At 32.6% G+C, this 7,367-nt stretch overlaps 1 long non-coding RNA gene across 2 annotated transcripts in view; it reads left to right on the forward strand.

Annotated features, from left to right (window-relative positions):
* Positions 1–6,134, forward strand: part of LOC107961544 (uncharacterized) — an 11,485-nt gene extending 5,351 nt beyond the window's left edge. The window contains exons 4-5 of one of the 2 annotated variants that reach the window (XR_005928591.1): positions 1,203–1,257; positions 6,111–6,134. This is a non-coding gene — a long non-coding RNA (uncharacterized lncRNA). Of the gene's footprint in view, positions 1–1,202; positions 1,258–2,283; positions 2,315–6,110 lie in introns of those variants that run through there. The other variant, XR_005928592.1, reaches the window with a different exon arrangement.
* Positions 6,135–7,367: the final 1,233 nt, after the last annotated feature.

Below are 7,367 nucleotides of genomic sequence, written 5' to 3' on the forward strand. Positions count from 1 at the left end.
CCTGCTACTAAATTCTGTACATTTTGATTTAGGGATCCCCAACAATGGAGTGAAGTAGCATGGTGGATAATAAGTCTGTATAAGATTTAACTTGGTAAATATTAGAAAGTGATGATACCCCCATATCTTTTAAATGACAAATTACTATTAGAAGCTCATTTACTTTGTTGAAGTGCATCTGTGTCCTACATATTTATCAGCCAACTAATTCATCCCGATATGACACCAATTTGATATCTTTTGTTGTAATATTGAAGTACAACATATAATTGTGTGCCATTTGCTCATTCAATAAAATGCCTATCTGGATGGTGGCATCCTCTGATTGATCCTTTTGGGAAAAGAGTAAAATATATCCTTTTTTATAAATGCTGTTACCCTCAATCTAAAAGTGGAGTGATGTCTCTCACCAATTAGGTGATGTTTTAATATTTAATATTTAAGGTTCAAATTTGATTTGGTTTACCTCGTTTTTTAAATTTTATAATATATTATGTTTATTTTATTTTTATACACTAAGAAATTTATATCATATGAATATTAAACATAATATATTATAATGTAAATATTAAAAAATAATATGAACAAACTTAAATAGGCTTGAGTTTAACTATTTAAAACTGTGGATGGGCACGTCAAAATTTGAAGTTCATATATTAAGCTGGACTAGGATTCGATAACTGTATATGATGTTGATGTCATGTATATTATGGTATGTGTGAGTTTTTTTGGTTTTGTATAACCTTTTTCTTTTTCCATTTGATAATGCTAGGATATAGTCATACTATTCGGTGACATATTGTATATAGAATAAGAATGGGAGTGGTATTAATTCACTTGCCAATGGCAAAGTGCTTCTCTTTTTTCTCCATGTTGAATTTTGTACATTTTGTACATACTTTATGATCCACATTAAATAATTAGTGCAAATTCAATTTATGAGTTTGAAATTGGCAGCAACTCAGTAATATTACAGAACCAAACAAGCAGAAACAAAGAAATTACCCAAAGGATTCATTAATTTATTTATGTATTTCATAATACATAAACAATAATTTAAATTTGGTTTTTATCCTTACATTAAATAATTTATAGCTTTTTGCTTTGGAAAATTCGTTAATGGATCATGTTTTTAATTCTTATTTAATTCTTGTTTATCCTTAGATTATTTTTTTTATTTCATGGTTGTTTATTGTTTGCAGGTGTAATTTAATTTGCTAGAATTGACTCTTCCATCCAATTTATAATTTCTAAGAGGTATGTATATTTAATTTGCTAAATCTTTATTTCTAGGAGATTATATTTGGTATGTATTCCATGAGCTAATTACAAGATAATTACAATTTCAAATAGGTATGTATATTTAATTTGTTAAATCTGTTTTTAACTTATTTTTTAATGGATCATGTTTTTAACTTATTTCAAGTCTGTCCTTTGATTATTTTTTTAATTTGCTTATGCTGTTTATCCTTAGAGACTTGTTATGCTGTCTTTAATTTTTTTAATTTGCTTATTCTGCTTATCCTTTGGATCTCTTTGCTACTAGTTCCAATGCGTATGTTCTTCTCATTGCTACTGGTTCCAATGCGTATGTTCTTAAGTATGAATTAATTTTATTACCATGTAGCTTTCTTGTCCATTAAAATTACAACAATAGCTGACCTTCTCTCCAACCTTTTTTTAAATATTTTAAAGATTCAAAGTATATATGCTGGAAACCTGACGGGTTGCCTTATATCGACCTGTAAGATATAATGGATCCTCCCTAGGTGTAACAACACCACGTATGATGAATCTTAAAAAATTCAAAAAGACTTGAAAAAAGTTCTATCGAGCTCATTTACTATTGAATATTTATTACCATGTAGCTTTCTTGTCCATTAAAATTGCAACAATAGTTGACCTTCTCTCCAACCTTTTTTTAAATATTTTAAAGATTCAAAGTATATAGCCTGAAAACCTGACGGGTTACCTTATATCGAGCTGTAAGATATAATGGATCGTCCCTAGGTGTAACAACGCCACGTGTGATGAATCTTAAAAAATAACTTACATAACTCACATAACTTACATAATTTACATAACTCACATAACGTACATAACAACTTACGAAACTTAACTAATACATGTAGTGTAATCTAATAATTTTCTTAAAAGCATATAGTTTAAAGTTCAAATTTCATAACTTACATAATCTACATAACTTACATAAAACATAAAAATATATCATATCAAGACTTACATAATAAACAACTTACCTGTGTAATTTATTGTCAACTTTAGAATTCAAGAACTACGAAATGGATAGGAGTTGGATGAAATTGTCAAGGGTAAGCAATGCCTATCGAAATGGAGTACAAACTTTTCTGAATTTTGCATTTCAAAATGCAAGCCAAGAGAATATGATTCTTTGCCCGTGTAAGAAGTGTGGCAACATCAATTGGCATACTCGTGAAGTTGTCTACGAACATCTAATTGTTGATGGCTTTATTCGGGGGTATAAAAAATGGATTTTCCATGGAGAGTGTACATCTAGTGGAACTTCTTCAATGATTAATCCGACTTATCCTGATACTGATTACCATCAGTATGTTAGACAAGATGACATGGAAGGTATGTTGCGGGATGCATTTAATATGCACAGTCATGGTAAGCAATCGTTTCCACTTGACTTTATTGCATCCGATGATTGTAATATTGGTGGAAATGTTTTTGGTGAAACGGGAAAAAGTGCACCTTATGAGGAGCCAAATGAAGAAGCGGCGAAGTTCTACAATTTAATTAATGAAATGAACGAAGAACATTACGAGGGATCAAAATATTCGAAATTGTCCTTCTGCCTTCGTTTATTTCACTTAAAATGTTTGGGAGGGTGGATTAGAAATTCTTTTACAATACTGCTAGAGTTTCTGAGAGAGATGTTTCCTTTTGTAAAAATCCCCCAATCTTGTCAAGATATGAAGAGATAAATAAAAGATTTGGGCTTTGGGTACGATAAAATTCATAGTTGCCCAAATGACTGCATGTTGTACTGGGGGATTAGAAGAACCAACAGTGTTGTAATGTTTGCGGCAAGTCTCGTTGGATAAATGGGAATACAGAAGATGTGAATGCGGATGAAGGTGGGGCACAGTTAAGAAAGAAGCCAATCAAGGTTTTGTGATACTTTCCCCTAATACCAAGACTTCAAAGGCTTTTCATGTCGTCAAAGACGGCCGAATCAATGAGGTGGCATAATGATCAACGGACTGATGATGGATTATTAAGGCATCCTGCGGATTCTTTAGCTTGGAAATCATTTGACATGAAATTTTCAAGCTTTGGAAGCGATCCTCGAAATGTGAGGCTTGGGCTAGCAGCTGACGGCTTTACTCCATTTAAAATAATGAGTACTTCGTACAGTACTTGGCCTGTGGTGCTTGTTCCTTACAATTTGCCTCCATGGATTTGCATGAAGCAATCTTTGTTTATTTTATCAATGATTATTCCTAGAGAGAAATGTCCCGGAAATGATATTGACATCTATTTGCAGCCACTTATTGAAGAGTTAAAACAATTATGGTCGGGTGTTGGCACATATGATGCATTAAGAAAAGAGAACTTTTATTTACGTGCAGCTTTATTGTGGACAATTAATGATTTCCCGGCTTATGCTAATTTATCGGGTTGGAGTACTAAAGGACGTTATGCTTGTCCTTGTTGTGCTGCGCAAACTTGTTTGAAGTGGTTGTACAATGGGAAGAAGTTCTCTTACATGGGCCATCGTCGGTGGTTAGATGGAAATCATAAATTTAGATTTCAGAGGACTCTATTTGAAGGTACTGAAGAGTACAAAGGAGCTCCTCAGCAGACCGTTGGATCTGAAATCTTGTTTATGTTAAAGATATCAACTTCAGTTATAGGAAGATGAATCAACCTCCTAACACGCAATCAAAGAGAAGATCGAGGGATGAATCCGATGATGAATCTGACGAAGAGGATGATCCTAATGAGGCATACTTTGGAAAAAAAGAAGTATTTTTTTGAGTTGCCTTATTGGGAGCATAATATTTTACGCCACAATCTTAATGTCATGCATATTGAGAAGAATGTCTGGGAGAACATAATTGGAACAATTTTGAATGTCGATGGAAAATCAAAAGACAATCTTCAGAGTCGACTTGATTTAGTTGACATGAGAATTTGGCATGATCTTCATCCTTAAGTTCTTCCGAATGGGAAATATCGGTTGCTGCCATCTATTTTTTCAATGTCAAAGGAAGAGAAAGAAGTATTTTGTATGGTGTTGAAGGATATAAAGGTCCCAGATGCGTATGCTTCAAATATATCTCGATGTGTGAGTCTTAAAGATCGAAAATTATATTTTTTAAAATCACATGATTACCACATCTTGATGCAAGATTTACTCCCAGTTGCTTTACGGTGCTACATGTCAAAAAATGTGACGTCCTGTATAATTGAACTATCCAATATAATGAAAGCTATTTGTGACAAAGTTTTGGATGTTGAAGAACTTAAGAAAGTACAGGATCGAGCTGCTTTGACTTTATGCAATTTGGAGAATATCTTTCCACCTTCCTTCTTCACTATTATGGTGCACTTGGTAATCCATCTCCCTCACGAAGCAATACTTGGTGGACTGGTTTTTTATCTATAGAAAGGTGCTAATTTATTTTTCAAGTATTTATTTATTCGCGTCTATATACATTTAGTTACAACTTTTGATAAATATTGTATATCGTGTTTAGGTTCCTAAGAAAATTGAAATCTTATTGTCGCAATAAGCGTTATCCAGAAGGATCAATTGCTGAAGGCTACTTGGCAGAGGAGTGCATGACATTCTATTCTAGATATTTAGAAGATGTTGAAACACGATTGAATAGACCAAATAGAAATGCTGGGGTCAATGATCATAACTTGGACGAAACTTATTTATTCCAAAGTTATGGAGAACCAATCAACAAAGTTGAAATTGCAGAATTAGATGATATACGTTGATAGAAGCACATCGATATGTACTTTTTCACCACGATTTAGTTGAACCATTACGCAAGTAAGTTCTAAAATTTCCTCACATATTCGTCGTTTTGATTTGTTTATCTTCTAACCAATTACACTTGTTTTTAACACAGTGAGTACAAACAAATTTTGAGATCTCATGCACGCTCTCGAAGATTGCAACATCGAGAGATTAATAAGTTATTCACGGAATCTTTTCATGAATGGTTAAGTCAAACGGTATGTAACTAAAGTTAATAAGTTGCATATAATTGCGAAATTTAGTTAATAATTCAATTTACTTTCGATTCAATAGGTTTGGAGTGGAAAGGACGTCAATGACGAAGTTAAATGGCTTTCCCAAGGCCTGAACAGAGTAATAAAAAGATATAGTGCCTTCCTCATCAATGGATACAAATTTCATACAAAGTATCCTGAGAGAATGAGGAGAACTCAAAGTTGTGGAGTTGTTGTTAATTCTTCAATTACAAGTTATGCTAGTGCTAGGGGCAGTAATCCGGTTGAGGGTAATGTGAAGTATTATGGACTTCTTACCGACATTATTGAGTTGGATTACTATGGCAGATGGAAAGTTTTCTTATTTCGGTGTGATTGGGCTGATGTTAATACTGCTCGAGGAATTAAAGAAGATCAATTTGGTTTTACAATGTTGAATTTCTCTCGCTTGATTCACACTGGACAACAATTGATGGACGAGCCATATGTATTTTCCTCTCAAGTGAAACAAGTTTTTTATTCGAAAGATCCAACTGATGAGGGTTGGTATGTTGTACTCTGAAACACCCCTAGAGACTTGTTTGACATGGGTAATCGAAGTAGAGATGAAATCGTCGAAAGATCAGAAACATTACCTTTTCCAGAACAAAACTTAGATGAAAATATCCCTAGTACTAGTACACAACATCAATGGGTTCGACATGATGTGGATGAAGATATTTACGAATAATGATGTAGTAAGATTTTACGATTTTTTAATTATATGTAATATTATAATTTTAATCTTTGTCATGTTATATAATTTAACTATTTTATATGTACTACTATTGTTGTAATTTGTTACTAAAACTTTAACTATTTTATGTGTATTGCAGGAAAAATGCGTAGAAGAAGATTACGAGATTTAAGTATTGTCCAGAATACTCCAAATTCGGAAGAAGGAAATCATGAACAGCAGACTGTTGTTTGATCTTCGAATGTGCTGGAGACACTTTATGAGCCTGAAGAATTTCAAAGTAATGTTATGTTCATTTTACATGTGTTGACTTTTATTATTGAATTATTTGTCAATTTTAATATAATAATAGTATATCATTTTTCAGTTGAAAGTGGTGGGACGCGCAGAGTTCGAGGACGTACGCTGCTTAAAGATTTATACGACTTAGATCCTGTCGAGCGTGTTAAAGTAAGTAGAAATACTCATGGTCAACCTGTTGGATCTGAAGCTCGATTTTTAGCAGGCTATTTGGGCATTTTAGCATGAAATGAAAATATGTTGCCCATCAACTACGAATCATGGCATCACATGCCTGATAGCAACAAAAATCAGGCTCTCGCTAATATTAAGGTAACAAAATGTAAATGTAATTTATAATACTTTGGTTTAAGTTTCATTTATATTTACATTCTAAACTTGTGTTTTGTTAGGAGAGATTTGCTTTAGAAGTCTCCGATGATTATACCAAGAAGGCATTGGGTAAAAGATGGAGAGACAATAAAAGCACTTTAAAGAAACAATATTTTAAGAACGACATAAGCCTCGAGGAAAAATTGAGAAATGTCCCGCTTGGAATGCTGAGGTATCAATGGGAAGATGCGATTAGATTTTGGAATTCAAAGAAAGGAGAGGTATTGCGTATTTCCAAACTCTTATATATAGTGTTTACTATATACGTAATAATAATTTTATTATGTAGGACCGTGAGCGAGTTGGAACAAGCAGCAGGCAAAAACAAAAATTCACGCACACAGTAGGGTCGAGAAGTTCTGCTTCTGTAGCTGAGGCCGAGGTATTATGAATTTATTAATTCTTTCAAATATTAATAACTTTCTATTATTAAATAATATTTTTACTACTATATTGTAGGAAGTCAAATCTGGACAAAAAGTTGGACGCCTTTAGCTTTTTGAGATTACGCATAGGAAGAAAGATGGATATCCTATGACATCCAAAGCTGGAGAAATTATGGTATATTTACTTAATAATATTTGATTTATTTTAAATATTTATAATCTTTAATTATAATTGTTTAATTCAATTCATCATTAGTAGTTTTAAATAATGTTAAGTTATGTTGCATTCCTTTTTATTATATAATTCGTTTCTAACTGTTTAATTGATTTTTTAGGAG

The sequence above is a fragment of the Gossypium hirsutum genome, chromosome A06 (assembly GCF_007990345.1).
Source record: "Gossypium hirsutum isolate 1008001.06 chromosome A06, Gossypium_hirsutum_v2.1, whole genome shotgun sequence".
NCBI lineage: Eukaryota > Viridiplantae > Streptophyta > Magnoliopsida > Malvales > Malvaceae > Gossypium > Gossypium hirsutum.